The sequence below is a fragment of the Triturus cristatus genome, chromosome 1_1, assembly GCF_964204655.1.
Source record: "Triturus cristatus chromosome 1_1, aTriCri1.1, whole genome shotgun sequence".
In the NCBI taxonomy this organism is placed as follows: Eukaryota; Metazoa; Chordata; class Amphibia; order Caudata; family Salamandridae; genus Triturus; species Triturus cristatus.
The window spans coordinates 109,435,079-109,450,380 of record NC_140579.1 but is presented as its reverse complement, the minus strand read 5'-3'; the positions used below and the strand labels follow the sequence as shown (position 1 = coordinate 109,450,380).

The 15,302-nt window shown below is 43.7% G+C and overlaps 1 long non-coding RNA gene across 1 annotated transcript in view; it reads left to right on the top strand.

The window, feature by feature from the left end:
- The window catches only part of LOC146869681 (uncharacterized), a 93,532-nt gene that overhangs the window by 14,871 nt on the left and 63,359 nt on the right, over positions 1-15,302 (top strand). The window lies entirely within an intron of this gene.

Here is a 15,302-nt window from a genome sequence, read left to right as displayed (position 1 = left end):
TACAAGGTGTTGGGTGACAGTAATAAATACATAATTGTGCAATTGATTATGTTTCAAAATGGCTTTATTTTTCTTGTGTGTCGTCTTCTGATTCGGTCAATGCCATTACATTTCTTGAATGCATTTTTCGCTTAGAGGGTTCTGTTAAGGAATTGGTTTTGGACAATGGAACTCTTGCATTTCTGTTGAGATGTCTAATCTTCTCAATTCATGGGACGTTAAACATATGAAGGTTCCCTTATATAGTCCATCTTCCAATGGTTTCGTAGAGAGGGCAAACCGTAAGCTTAAAGAAGGGATGCAGACTGCTGTCACTAATAAGTTAAACAAGGCTGAGGATTTGCAGCCAAAGGTGTGGAGTTATAATACCACTTCCCATAGCACTACTAGTGTTTCTCAGTTTCTTTTGTTGAGAGGAAGGAACCCATTTGCGTTATTAAGTCCTTCTCGGCTAGATGATGGATTAGAACAATGCCATAAGGGTGTGAATTTTGAGGAAGTGAGAGAACGTGTTGTAGCCAAGCAAGTGGCTGTCAAGAGATATTCTGATAAAATCAATATTGTGAAAGAGTTTAAATTGAGTCCTGGTGACTGAGTTTTGGTTACAAAACCTGGCAAAATAACGACAGGTGTTTTGAAGTTGTCTAATCCCACCAAAGTACTTAAAGTATCCAAAATGGCAGTATTACTTGAAAGAAAAGGATGGTGGAAAAAAATGCTGTTGTTAAAGTGAATGAGAAGCAAGCCAAAATTATCAGTGAGGGTGGTGGCAGTCCTAATTTGTAAAAATGGTAAGTGCTAGGACCCTTCTCAGGAGGCCACTGCAGCGTGTTCCACCCATTGCCCCTTCAACTGCTGCCAATGGCAGGACACACGTTGGACGGAATCTTTTCAAACCACCCTCAGCTCCTGTACACAGGTTTGTTACCTCTCACCTGGACAGACCATGCTGCTGTACAATTTGAGTTAGCCCTTCCCGCTCAGTGCACTACAGAGAGGGGCATTAAGATTCAGATTAAAGCAGAGCCTGGAACAAAATCGTGGGGGCAGACTTACAAGATGCACTTATGGCATCTGCTCTGTCAGATACCCTCAGGAGTAGAGGAGGCCGCCGCTCATCATACAACTTGGGTGAAAACAGCCTGTAATAAACTAGCCCCAGTCAAAGATTTGTTTCCTAAAAGCTCTCAACCAACTGCGCCCTGGTATTCAGAAGCACTGAGGAAACAAAAACTCTCCTGTAAGTCTCTAGAGCAGAGCTGGAGGAAAGAATATAAGGAAGGGGAGAAAAAGAGTTATAAGCAAAGTTTTGCCATCTATAAGCAACTCATATTTGAAGCAAAGAAAAAGTTCTTTACAAATCAAATTAATTCAGCAAATATTCTGCTAAAGAACTTTTCAAAACTGTATCGAGTCTGGCCTCCCCCAACCCGATGAAAGTTCAGGCGAGTCAGGAACTATGCGATGATATCGCTAGGTTCTTTTTGAACAAGGTGGAGATCATCTTCTCGGATTTTAGTCACCCAAGCCCGGGAGGAGTTGTAGCTTTGATGGAGGGAAGGAGGCCAGTTGTGGACCCCTCCCCGGTCTTTAACAAAGTTGCACCACTGTCTACAACTGACACTGAGAAGCTTCTCCTGTCCGCAAGATCAGGCTCTCCCTATGATCCTTGTCCAGTCTCAGTGGTCAAACAGGCCCCGGTTCCCGTGGCCCTTTTGCTCACCCCTCTGTTCAATACTATGTTTGAAGCAGGGCATTTCCCTAGATCTTGGAAGTTGGCTTCTATAATGCCTCTGCTAAAAAAGCCCAAGTTGGACCCAAAGGAGCCTAATAATTGCAGACCAATCTCACACCATTACCTGCAAAATTGGTTGAGAAACCCATGAACGCGCAACGTAGCGCCTTTCGACTTGAAACCCAAGTTTTAGATCCCACTCAATATGGGTTCAGAGAAGGGCACAGCACAGAATCCTCCCTTATAAAATCCACCAAAGAGATAAGGGAGGCCCTGGATAGGGGAGGTAAGGCTGCCATAATTATGTTGGACTTGTCTGCGGCCTTTGATACGGTCCATCATAATGGATTGATGGACTGTTCATGGAATGTGGCGTCCAAGGTAAAGCACGGAAGCTCCTGAAATCCTCATGGGGTGGAAAAAGCTTTATTGTTTATGCAGCAAAGGCCTGGAATGACATTCCCCTATATTTGAGAAATGCCACCGACCTCCTTACGTTTAGGAGGGGATTGAAAACCTGGCTTTTTAACCTGTAACGTTGCCTCCTATTTTAATTGCTCGGAGAATATTGGTTAGCGCCAGGACACCCTCGGGTATTTGCCGCACTTTAGAAATACCTATAACATAACATACCAACACAACTACTAACCATCACAATCTTACAAGTGTGACCATTCCAGGACCCCAAACCTATAAGAATGGCTTTGGCGGACGGTATTATAAGTTTTAAGGTATACTGTCTAAATGAGACAGACAGCTCACTATGTGGTGGCCTGTCATTAGTGCTGGTGTTGAGAATTAAGTGCCGGTGCCAAACACTGAAAACTACTGGTTCAAATGAAGCACTGCCCGTGAGACTCGAGAGGAGGTGTCAACACCAGTTATTTCTCTTTCACTTTTGTGTCAGTTTTCAACCAACCTCGTTCCTTATTTTCTTTTATTCTATTAATATTATTATTTTTCTCCTCCTCTGTTCCCTTTGGTCCCTTCAGATAAGTTCCTCCCATTGACCCTGGTAGTAATTTTCTTTCGGTTCTGCTTTGATTTGTACCTTTCCTGGAAGCCTCTCATGCAGTCCTGTTTAGCATCACAGAACATTCAGCACTTCCCCAAAGTGGCTGAGGTAGGTCATCTTCAGTTCTTGGGCAAGTTTCCAGGTTTTCTAGGTGGCTAGTTACAGTGAAACTCCTCTTCTCATGGGGTACGCGTTTATGTACATTGAATTTACACTGGGTGCAATATTTACCTGTTTCCTGTCTCTCAGTTCTCCTACTGCTGGGTGCTGTGAATGTGTGACAGGGTGCCGCCTTAGATCTAAGAGTGTAGTGTATTCTAGCAACCAGCCTGCTGGTATGAGTGTCGCTCTCTTTCTCCCTTCCACACCCACTTCTCCTCTGAGCCCTGGGTGGTCTTAATGGCTCTGGAGATAAGTGGTAATGGGAGTTGGTGGGTTTGGCTCAGCTATTCACTATCTGGTTACTGTAACCCAAGTGTGGTGACAGACTGCAGAGCACTTAATATGGAAAGCAGGGTTAATCCAATGCAGCTGATAGCACAAGCAATAAATAACATTCAAAATGATCTTGGTATTGCTCAACATGAATCCTCATATTTATCGAAGAAACTTAATTAGAGGCAGGAGTAACCATTCCAAACCCTTGCAGTACCCTCATCTACACTGGCCAATAGTGCTGCTAGGATTTCCGGTACTTTGCTTACATCTCAACTGTTGACAGATTTTCACGCGGATTCCTATCTCTTCCAATCACCCATGGAACAGTGAATGTTTCACTTTGTTGGCTAAACCTGTGCAAGTTGGTACACATCAAGCGAAAATCACCTTTACACTGTGTACATCTGCAAGGATGCATTACCCTGGGCATTTGCGCAGCAGGTTACTGATTCATTTGGATGAATACAGACAAAGGCAGCTTCACACACTGGGATTCCTTACCCAATACCCTCCTGTAAGCTTCCTGAGATGCAATTGATCATATAAGTCACCATCATCAATTGGTGGCTGAAGCTGCCTAGACTTATGAATTGGCTGTAGTGGCATTTTACCAATACCTCTGAGAACATCTTAAAAAGGGGTTGTCTTTAGTCATGAAACAATTTACAACTGCATGTTCCTTATATATATATATATATATATATTACCTACTGGCGGTCGCCAGTAGGTAGTTATAGTTAGGACCACGATTCCATAGGAAATCCGCCACATTCTATTTTGAATAACTTTGGCGCCGGTCGACGAATCCTCGCGAATTTTTCAAAATAGGTGGGGCGCTATGCTCCGCTCCTACCCTGAAAGTCTCGGGGGGATTCGTCAAGCGGGGGCTGAGATAAAAGGGGGGTCCCAAAACGCGTTTTTCCCATGCATTTTTCCATAGGACCTTTAGACAGGGCTACAGCCCGAACGGCTGAACAGAATTACTTGAAATTTGGCAGAGAGGTAGTCCTCAGGTCAAGGAAGTGCCTTTTGTAGGTTTGGTGTAAATCTGTTCAGTAGATTCTGAGAAAATAGCCTTTAAATCAATATATATATCTGAGCCAGCTTACGGTGCGCTTACGGTACGCTTACCGTACGCGTACGGTGGCGTGCGCGAGCGCGATTCTGATTGGCTCTTAGATCTTAGTAAACATTCGAATCGGCCGAAACCAGGAAGCGGCGGCCGCCATTTTCTCTCTCGCACTGAGAGTGATGATGAAAATACAAAGCACAAAAACATGTAAAGGGGCTGTTTAGACAGCTCCCACACACATAGCCATGTTGAGGGAGTCCCCAAAGATCCCCCAAGGCCAAAAACGGAATTTTTTTTTTTTAGCTAATTTCGCCGATTACGCTTACCGTACGCGTACGGTAAAAAATGATATAAAAAAAAAAATAATCCACACTCTCCCCACCCCGTGTGCAATTGGCGGCCGATGGCCACCATTTGTGCATGGCTTATAACCTATGAGATAAAATATAATATTTAAAAAAAAAAAAAAAAATTATCCACACTCTGTCCACCCCGTGTGCAAATGGTGCCCGAAGGGCACCATTTGTGCATGGCTTATAAAAACTACGAAAAATTAAAATATTACCTTTCAAAACGAAGTGCATCATATGTCCTCCATGTGCGCACGGTGCGCGAAGCGCATCGTGCGTACATGGCCCATCTAGCGTAACGTGGGCACGCGGTGCGCGTAGCGCACCACGTGCCCACCGTGCGTGCACGGCACTAACTGCGTAAAGTGGGCGCGCGGTGCGCGAAGCGCACCGCGTGCTTACTGTGCGCGCAGGGTGCGCGAAGCGCACCGTGCGCGCACGGAACGAACTGCGTTAAGTGGGCGTGCACGCCACGAATGGCGTAAAGTAACTTAGCATTTAAAAAACCGTACAAATTCACTGAAAAAACCATAGGTTTCACACACGTTATAGTTAGGAATTAGCATTTAAAAAACCTTGCAAATTCACTGAAAAAACCATAGGTTTCACACATGTTATAGTTAGCGGAAATTTTACTGATAAAAAACCAATGAAATTCCCCCGTTATAGTTAGTGCAGGCAACTATAACTCACGCGACCGCAATCTTCTGCTGATGACATACGTGTCTTTATGAAAAAAAAATATTTGTAATATATGTATAGCTAAAAATGTATGGAAGAAGACATGGGCAAATAAGTGTCTAAATACAGTATTAGCATCAGCAGAGGATTGCGGTCGCGTGAGTTATAGTTGCCTGCACTAACTATAACGGGGGAATTTCATTGGTTTTTTATCAGTAAAATTTCCGCTAACTATAACATGTGTGAAACCTATGGTTTTTTCAGTGAATATATATATATATATATATATATATCACCTGGCAAGCAGCGCTGAGGACAGGAAGGTCGTGTGTGCAGGTTTTCGAATGTGCAGCCCAGAGGCAGTGGAACGATTTCCAGACCCACTGTGGTAATATTTTCTTTGAACATTGACACTTTTATTTGAGCAGCTCACTGCAGCAAAACGAATTTAACTACAAACACCAGCAGGCTCTGGGAGAGCCAACGCCCACTGGGGCAGGTGTTCAAGATTTAATCAGCCGGTGCTCCATGAAATGTTCACTAAAGCCTCTGAAGAAATGCTGGAGAAGCATGAAACGCGTCAGGCTCACTAATACAGTTGGACTTTGTTTCCCTCCACTGCGCTGACAATTTGCACAATAAACGAAGATTTTACCTACCTACAAGTGGCTCTTCTAAATGGGGTAACTCTGTTTTGGATTTCTTACGGCCAATCCCGGTCGGGGAAGAGCCCTGCCACATAGAAGTGGACCGAGCTGCAGTCACCTGGCAAGCAGCGCTGAGGACAGGAAGGTCGTGTGTGCAGGTTTTCGAATGTGCAGCCCAGAGGCAGTGGAACGATTTCCAGACCCACTGTGGTAATATTTTCTTTGAACATTGACACTTTTATTTGAGCAGCTCACTGCAGCAAAACGAATTTAACTACAAACACCAGCAGGCTCTGGGAGAGCCAACGCCCACTGGGGCAGGTGTTCAAGATTTAATCAGCCGGTGCTCCATGAAATGTTCACTAAAGCCTCTGAAGAAATGCTGGAGAAGCATGAAACGCGTCAGGCTCACTAATACAGTTGGACTTTGTTTCCCTCCACTGCGCTGACAATTTGCACAATAAACGAAGATTTTACCTACCTACAAGTGGCTCTTCTAAATGGGGTAACTCTGTTTTGGATTTCTTACGGCCAATCCCGGTCGGGGAAGAGCCCTGCCACATAGAAGTGGACCGAGCTGCAGTCACCTGGCAAGCAGCGCTGAGGACAGGAAGGTCGTGTGTGCAGGTTTTCGAATGTGCAGCCCAGAGGCAGTGGAACGATTTCCAGACCCACTGTGGTAATATTTTCTTTGAACATTGACACTTTTATTTGAGCAGCTCACTGCAGCAAAACGAATTTAACTACAAACACCAGCAGGCTCTGGGAGAGCCAACGCCCACTGGGGCAGGTGTTCAAGATTTAATCAGCCGGTGCTCCATGAAATGTTCACTAAAGCCTCTGAAGAAATGCTGGAGAAGCATGAAACGCGTCAGGCTCACTAATACAGTTGGACTTTGTTTCCCTCCACTGCGCTGACAATTTGCACAATAAACGAAGATTTTACCTACCTACAAGTGGCTCTTCTAAATGGGGTAACTCTGTTTTGGATATATATATATATATATATATATATATATATATATATATATATATATATATATATATATTCACTGAAAAAACCATAGGTTTCACACATGTTATAGTTAGTGGAAATTTTACTGATAAAAAACCTGTGAAATTGCCCCGTTATAGTTAGCGCAGGCAACTATAACTCACGCGACCACAATCCTCTGCTGATGCTAATACTGTATTTAGACACTTATTTGCCCATGTCTTCTTCCATACATTTTTAGCTATACATATATTACAAATATTTTTTTTTCATAAAGACACATATGTCATCAGCAGAAGATTGCGGTCGCGTGAGTTATAGTTGCCTGCGCTAACTATAACGGGGCAATTTCACAGGTTTTTTATCAGTAAAATTTCCACTAACTATAACATGTGTGAAACCTATGGTTTTTTCAGTGAATTTGCAAGGTTTTTTAAATGCTAATTCCTAACTATAACGTGTGTGAAACCTATGGTTTTTTCAGTGAATTAGTACGGTTTTTTAAATGCTAAGTTTTTTTCCCTTATAATAAGCCCTGTACATTTGGTGGCCTACGGCCACCAAAAGCACAGGGGGTGGGGTAAGTGTGGATAGTGTTTTTTGCCCTTAACATAAGCCCTGTACATTTGGTGGCCTTCGGCCACCAAAAGTACAGGGGGTGGGGTAAGTGTGGATAGTGTTTTTTTTATTTTTATTTTTTTTACCGTACGCTTACGGTAAGCGTACGGTAAGCGTACCCCGCGAAATTGCCGAAAAAAAAATAAAACCGTTTTTGCACTTGGGGGATGTTTGGGGACTCCCTCAACATGACTATGTGGGAGGGAGTTCTCAAAACAGCCCCGTAACATGTTTTTGGCCATCATGTTTGATAAACAACACTCAGTGCGAGAGACAAAATGGCGGCCGCCGCTTCCTGGTTTCGACCGATTCGAATGTTTACTAAGATCTAAGAGCCAATCAGAATCGCGCTCGCGCACGCCACCGTACGCTTACCGTAAGCGTACGGTAAGCGTACCGTAAGCTGGCTCAGATATATATATTGATTTAAAGGCTATTTTCTCAGAATCTACTGAACAGATTTACACCAAACCTACAAAAGGCACTTCCTTGACCTAGGGACTACCTCTCTGCCAAATTTTGAGTAATTCTGTTCAGCCATTCGGGCTGTAGCTCGTTCTAAAGGTCCTATGGAAAAATGCATGGGAAAAACGCGTTTTGGGACCCCCCTTTTATCTCAGCCCCCGCTTGACGAATCCCCCCGAGACTTTCAGGGTAGGAGCGGAGCGTAGCGCCCCACCTATTTTGAGAAATTCGCGAGGATTCGTCGACCGGCGCCAAAGTTATTCAAAATAGAATGTTGAGGTTTTCCTATGGAAACGTGGTCCTAACTATAACTACCTACTGGCTATCGCCAGTAGGTAATATATATATATATATATATATATATATATATATATATATATATAATACTGCTGATTGATAATCAGAAGAAAAAGAGACACAAAGAGAGACCACTCGCCCATAGGAGAGTGTTCAACGACTCTCCAAGTGACACTGTCGAAGACTCTTCGATCACTAGGAGGAGCCAACATCCGAGGAAAGAGCGAGAAGACATCAAAAGCGATTATGTCAATATTACGGCCTAACAGGTTATTTTATGGAAGAACGTCGGCAATGACAGGAAGCTCCCTAATGTGGCTGTAAAACACCAACCCGACAGAGTTCTCCTTCAACCAGAAGTTAATCTGCAGGAATCTTTTGGAAAAGCTAATTTTCAACTACTGGTTCAGATTTAATGCCCAATAAGCCTTTGAAAGGGTTTGCTGTAGTCGCACCTGGATGTTTTTCAGGGTCACACTTTCCATGTATTACACAACTTACCGAAACAATATGTTTAAAAATACTCCTGAAACCATTTTAAGAATTGATGACCAATAGTTTTTGGTATTTATTGGCTGAAGGAGTTTGTTGGGAGGCTTCTGAATTAGCTATGGTTTTAAAGAATGGACATTCTGAATGTGTTCAGTGTGATCTGATTATTTGTCCAGCAATCTACAGAGCAAGTTGAGAGGACAGACTATTACTTTTTCAGATTGCTTTGATGAATGTTAGTTTAAGAGAAGATCTTTCCATTACCCTGTTGTATGGCGCTACCAAAATCTCTCCCTCATCAGACTCTAGAACCCGACCAGGAATTCTCTTACATCTTTAGTAAGAATTGGGCTAATCAGTTACGAACACCCAGTTCTTATGACTGTCTCAATGAGCTCAATGTATTGTCTTTAAGTTAAAGAGGTGCCTCAATAAATGCAAGAACATCTGCGAAAAGGTTTTATTTGACAGTCCAACCCTCCAACTGGTGCCTCGGATTTCTCAACCAATGGGAAAGATTGGTCCATGCATCAGACCATTAGCATACGCAATCAATATCCTTTGTCAATCGTATCTATATTAATGAATTAGAACAAATCGGCCAGCATCTTCCTAAAACTGTATTTAAGAGGTGAATATTTTTAATCCTGGGTGCAGAGCACTTGCGTAGATCCGCGCCAAAGATTCATTGTGCAGCTGAGGCGATGTGTCAGATGCGGCGAGGCTGCGGTGCGAGGTCCTGATGTGTAGTTATTGATGATCTTGGAACAAACAAAAAAATAACTTCTCCAGAACAATGTATATACCATATGCAGTAGGTCTACAATATGCAGAAAGCCAGGAATCAGAATAGTATTTTTGTAATTTATTAATCTCATACAAAACTATATATCTTTTTAAAAGTTTCATGATACCAAATGCCTTTTTAAAAAAAAAATGTATATATATTCTTCTTTTATGTATACACCAGAACAACGATCCATACAATAATGTAGTTGTGAGCACCCACAAGTACAGTCAACCAGTACATGTCTGAAATATAATACTGCACTAACAAAAAAAGAACAAACCTAGTGATTCACAATACAATAATAACAAGAACCACAATAATCAGAAAAACAATATAAAGCACTGAACAAAACAATAATTACATCACAAACAATGGGACAAATCACAATTGAAAGGAATAACTGCTCGATGTGTAAATATTAATGACATTGTTGGATGTTGACTCAAGCTGACAGAAAGACGCCTACACGCTAGGTAGTTTCGGTAGTTAGCCGCGGTTGAGAGCAACCTTCATCAGGGCGCTGCTTGTGCAAATAACGTCTGTGGCAGAGCATCATACATAACTGAGTACTAAAAAAGGGGGGCTCACAATCTTCACAATCCCTAGTTGTAGGAAAAATATCCAGTACGAAGCAAAGGATATCGTTATGCCGCAGTCACAAAGATCATATGGCACCCACTGTTTATGTCCGGGTCATAGGAGGAGAAGAGGGTGTGGAGGGAAATAATGGAATCCCACCGGAACTGTAATACGATATCCTCAAGGGAATAGAGTCAAATAATGCAACTCTTCCGACCAGACTCGGAGGACATTGAAAATGTTGGCCCTCATGGTATAGTTTTCCTCAAGGAAGACGAGATAGCTAAAACTGAGAGGTTTTGAAAAAGAATATGGATGAATGCAGAATCTCCTCCTGGTATTGTTCCTGTCTGTTATTGAGGATCTTGTCAACAGGGATTGTGTGCCAAAGTACAGTGTTGAGAATGCGAGGTGCAGCAGAGGCAATGCACCAATTCCAATGAGCCAAGAAGCTGTGATGCAGAGATCTGACGTCGTCATCGAGGCTGCTGTCAACGAGGGATGCAAGGAGCTTGCGGCAGAAAAAGCAACCCGCAGAGTCTGTTCCTAAGGCGATGCATCAGTCCCAGATGCATGAGGCTGCGGCGATGCAAGTATTTTGCAACGGGTCCAATCCATGCAACAGTGGTGATGCATTGGTTCTGCTCGAAGATGCGCCGCTCAACCAAGGAGCTGCATCGGTTTTGCTGGGGGGTGCGTCGCTTAGCAGAGGATGCGTCCGTTCCACTGGAGATACACCTTAGGCCTACTTCCAAAGGTCCAGGACTGGGGTGGCACCGCTTGACAGTGCAGTCTCACAGATGGCAGAATCTAGTTGCAGGAACCAGTGCTTCTCACCCAGAGAGTAGGGCAACAGGCTAGCAGGCCAGCCCAGCAGAGCTGGAGTCCAACAAAGCAGTAGTCCTTCACAGGGGCATTCCTTCAGCAGCACAGCAGTCCTTTTTTCTGGCAGAGTATCCACAGGTCTAGAACTATACTGAAGTGGTGGTGTTTGATGTCCAGTACTTATACCCAGTGGCACCTTTGAAGTAGGGGAGACTTCAAAGACAGGCCTTTAAAGTGTACAGAGGTCAACCCAAAGACACCAGACTTGCAGGGTTTATCTCTTCCCAATTGGAAATTACGTATAAAATTTTATAATGAAACACCAATGTTATCTTATAGGAGAGATAAACCTTACAGAAGTGAAAAACAAAATTCAGAGTTTTTCAGTACCAGGACATGTAAAACATAACAATACACGTCCTGCCATTTTGATACATTGTAACATGCCCTTTGGTTTGTTCAGGGCCTCCCTTAGGGGGGACACATGTATAAAAAGGGATGGTTTGGGTGTGGCAGACGGTTTGCTGTGCCAGGTTGAAATGGCGGTTGAAAACTGCACACACAGGCTTTGCAGTGGCATGGTCAGTGGGCTAATTAAGTGGATGGCACAATCAGTGCTGCAGGCCCACTTGTACCTTTTAATTTACAGACCCTGGGCACATGTGGTGCACTTTACCAGGGACTTATTAGTAAATTAAATATGCCAATTAGGGATGAACCAATATTACCATGTTTAGTGGAGAGACCACATGCACTTTAACACTTGTTAGCAGTGGTAAAGTTCACAGAGTCCTAATACCAGCAAATATGAGGACAGAAAAAGTGGAGGAGGAAGGAAAACATTTGGGAGGCAGGCAACCTAAGGCTGTCAGTTCTAACATATTTAGTAAGAAAGGGGTTGATGAGTTACAACCACCCAGATCTTATGACTGTCTTATTGAGCTCAATTTATCCCCTTAAAGCTAAAGGTGTTTAAGTGTTGCCTCAAAAGATGTAAGAAAATCTGCTAAAATGTTTTATTAGAGATTCCACCTGCAACAGGTGACCCAGTTTTCAACAATCAAAAATCAAAGGGAGTGATTGTTTCATGCATTAACTTTAGAGCATAAGCAATCAATATCCTTTCTCAATCATATCCATGTTAATGGATTAGATCAAATCTGTCAAAATCTCCCTAAAACTGTATTTAAGGTGTGCATATAGTCTAGTGAGAATATAGAAAAGAGAGAAATATAAGCCCATATTAACATGCGATACAGGCATATTCAATACCTTGTGATGCCTTTTGGTCTGTGCAATTCAACTAACATTTTATAAACTATATTTTCAGAGACATTCTATATGAAAGGATAGTGCTGGATGGTGCTCCCAGGCCGCAGGAGCCTCACATGAGTGCGGCCATCTTGCTCTCTAACGCCCCTCTGCCCGCACCACATCCTCAACAGAGCCAGTACTTCCATCGGCCCTGAACTCTGCCACACCATCAACTGCTCCATCAGCTCCGCCACCTTCCCGGAAGACTGGAAACACACACAGATCAACCCCCTTCTGAAGAAACCCTCTGCCGAGCCAACGGACCTCAAGAACTACAGATCCATCTCTCTGATCCCCTTCCCAGCCAAGGTCATCGAGACGGCCATTGATGCCCAACTTTCCAAGTTCCTCAAAGTGAACCACATCCTGGACCTCTCCCAAATGGGCTTCTGAAGCAACCACAGCACTGAGACCACCCTCCTGGCCACCACAGACGATGTCCGCACCCTCCTCTACCAAGGCAAAACTGCAGCCCTGATCCTCCTAGACCTCTCGGCCGCCTTTGACACCATCTCCCAATGTACCGTATGCACAAGACTCCACGACGCCAGCATCTGCGACAAAGCCCTGGAATGGATCCTCTCCTTTCTCACCAGCCAAACACAGAGAGCCAGCCTATCACCATTCCACTCTGAACCCACAGGGATCAGCTGCAGAGTGCCTATGGGCTCCTCCCTGAGTCCCACGACCATCAATATCTGCATGGCCCCGCTCGCAGTCATCAGGAACCACGGACTCAACATTGTCTCCTACACCAACGATGCCCAACTGATTCTCTCCCTCACCAATGAACTCACAGTCACCAAAACAACTTCCATGACAGGATGAAGGCTGTCGGCACCTGGATGAAGAACAGCTGCCTCAATCCTCATCTTGGGCTCCACCCCCTCCACTTGGGATTACTCCTGGTGACCCACAGCACTTGAACCCCCCCACCACCTACAGACCACGCAAGAAACCTTGGCTTCATCCTGGACTCCTCGCCCACCGTAAACCATCAACTCTGTCTCATCATCCTGCTTCCACACGCTACGCCTGCTCTGAAAAGATCTTCAAGTGGGTTCCATGAGTCCAGAAAGACGGTCACCCATGCACTTATCAGCAGCAGAATCGACTACGGCAATGCACTCTATGCTGGCATCACCCAGAAACTCCTCAAGAATCTGTAGACGTTCAGAATGCCATTAACACAAAAGTCTTTGTCTTGAGCAAATGTCTAAAAAGATGAAACATTCACTAATATGTGGTCATAGAGACTCCTTTTTATTCCAAACGTCCAGTTTTAGTTCAGCAATATAAGAGCCAGCTTTACATCGTTGTACTTCAGAAGTTGTATTTAGAGCCTCATGAGCACCGGCGTCTATTCAAATGGCAGATGTAGCCAATGTAGCCAGCAAGTGTTTCGTCTTGGGGTTAATCTCCCGCGGCTTTCTCAGGGCTACAACAAGAACAGAGGGAACCCATAAGTATCTACATCATTACGGTTTCCCATAGTTAGTATGGTGTCAAGAGCCAGAAAAACTAAAAAGAAGTAAACCGCTGTGATCCTAAGTATTAAAGGAAAAGAAAAAGAAAAAATGAAAAGAAACTGAAACTGAAATAAAATAAATGACAGTATAGTGGATAGCAGTTGTAGCTTCAATCCAAAACCTATCCATTATACCATATCTATAATCATGCCATCACAGGTGAAGAACCCAAAAGAGGGGGCGAGGTGAAACCAAAAAAGTGTTCAACCAAATTCGTCACCAAAGTATTACATAGGCATAGGTCAAGTCACCAAAATCAAATCAGGGTAATGTCAATATTCACGACACCAATGGAAAGCGTATACTTTCTCGAATACCTAATCATCAAATCATAACATTAATCAAGTAGCAGAAAAGCTACTTAAAAAGAATGCTAAGTATTTACAAGTATTAATAAATCATACCCATGTTTTCAATTTGGTCCTCACAGGTAGTCAATTTTATAATATAATCTGTAAAAGTAAGCACCATATTAGCAACCAGCCGCATCAACAAATTGTGACAGTTAATCTCCATATATTTACATTTAAAGGAGAGTGCTTTGCAGTTCTGTATTAACGCCTGGTCTCCTGTGAGTTTGAGATGTTCACTATAAATAACTTCCAGACCCCCACCTCGCTTTCCAACCCTGTCCAATATAACAATATCATAACCTGAGGGAGGTATGGTGCCTATGTCAGAGTCCGAAAATGTATCAGCCCAATGTCCGTCAAAGGCAATGAAGATCAAATAATTCATGTTTACGTTTAATGCTGAACGGGTGTTCAGCAATATACAGTTGCCTTTAGGAACACTGTTAGCTTGATTATGCAGGCATGGTCTGGCAGACCTCTTGGCAATAATGGCTTCATGTTACAAGCAAAGGGACAGTTAGAACATGCATAGTTATTCGTTTTTAAACTAAGGTGAAATTTAGTACACAGTTAAGGGGACGTACCACCATCCTTGTTGAATTGTAGCAGTGAGAACCCCTGCATGCTGTGAAGCAGGGGTTCTGGCGCCGGTCTCCGTCCGGTCGTGGATGAGTGCACACGGGCTTGCCTTTTGCGCCAACACAGTCTACCTCTGAGTTTAAAGGCCAGCACATACCCCCACCCGTGTTACTCTTGCTCCTTTTAAGCCTGTCAAGTCTCCACCCTCTCACCAGTACAGGACCACCCCCTCACATACACACATACTGCATGAGGCTGACCCCTCATCGTGGCTTCTCTACCACCTCTCGTTTACAGTAGAAGGAATTTATCATCCCTTCGTATCTCTGCTCAACTCTCCTAAGTGTTGGGAGGGGTTCCTAGCACAGCCCTAGATCTCAACTATCAGCAGAGAGAATACCCATCTGGGTATTCAGGGGACGGAAAGCTCCCTGAGAGGGTACCTGCAGGTGGTGCTGGGACACCAGCTCTGATGGCAAATCAGTGCCTCTCACATCATACTGTCATTTGGGATATAGAAAACCATTGA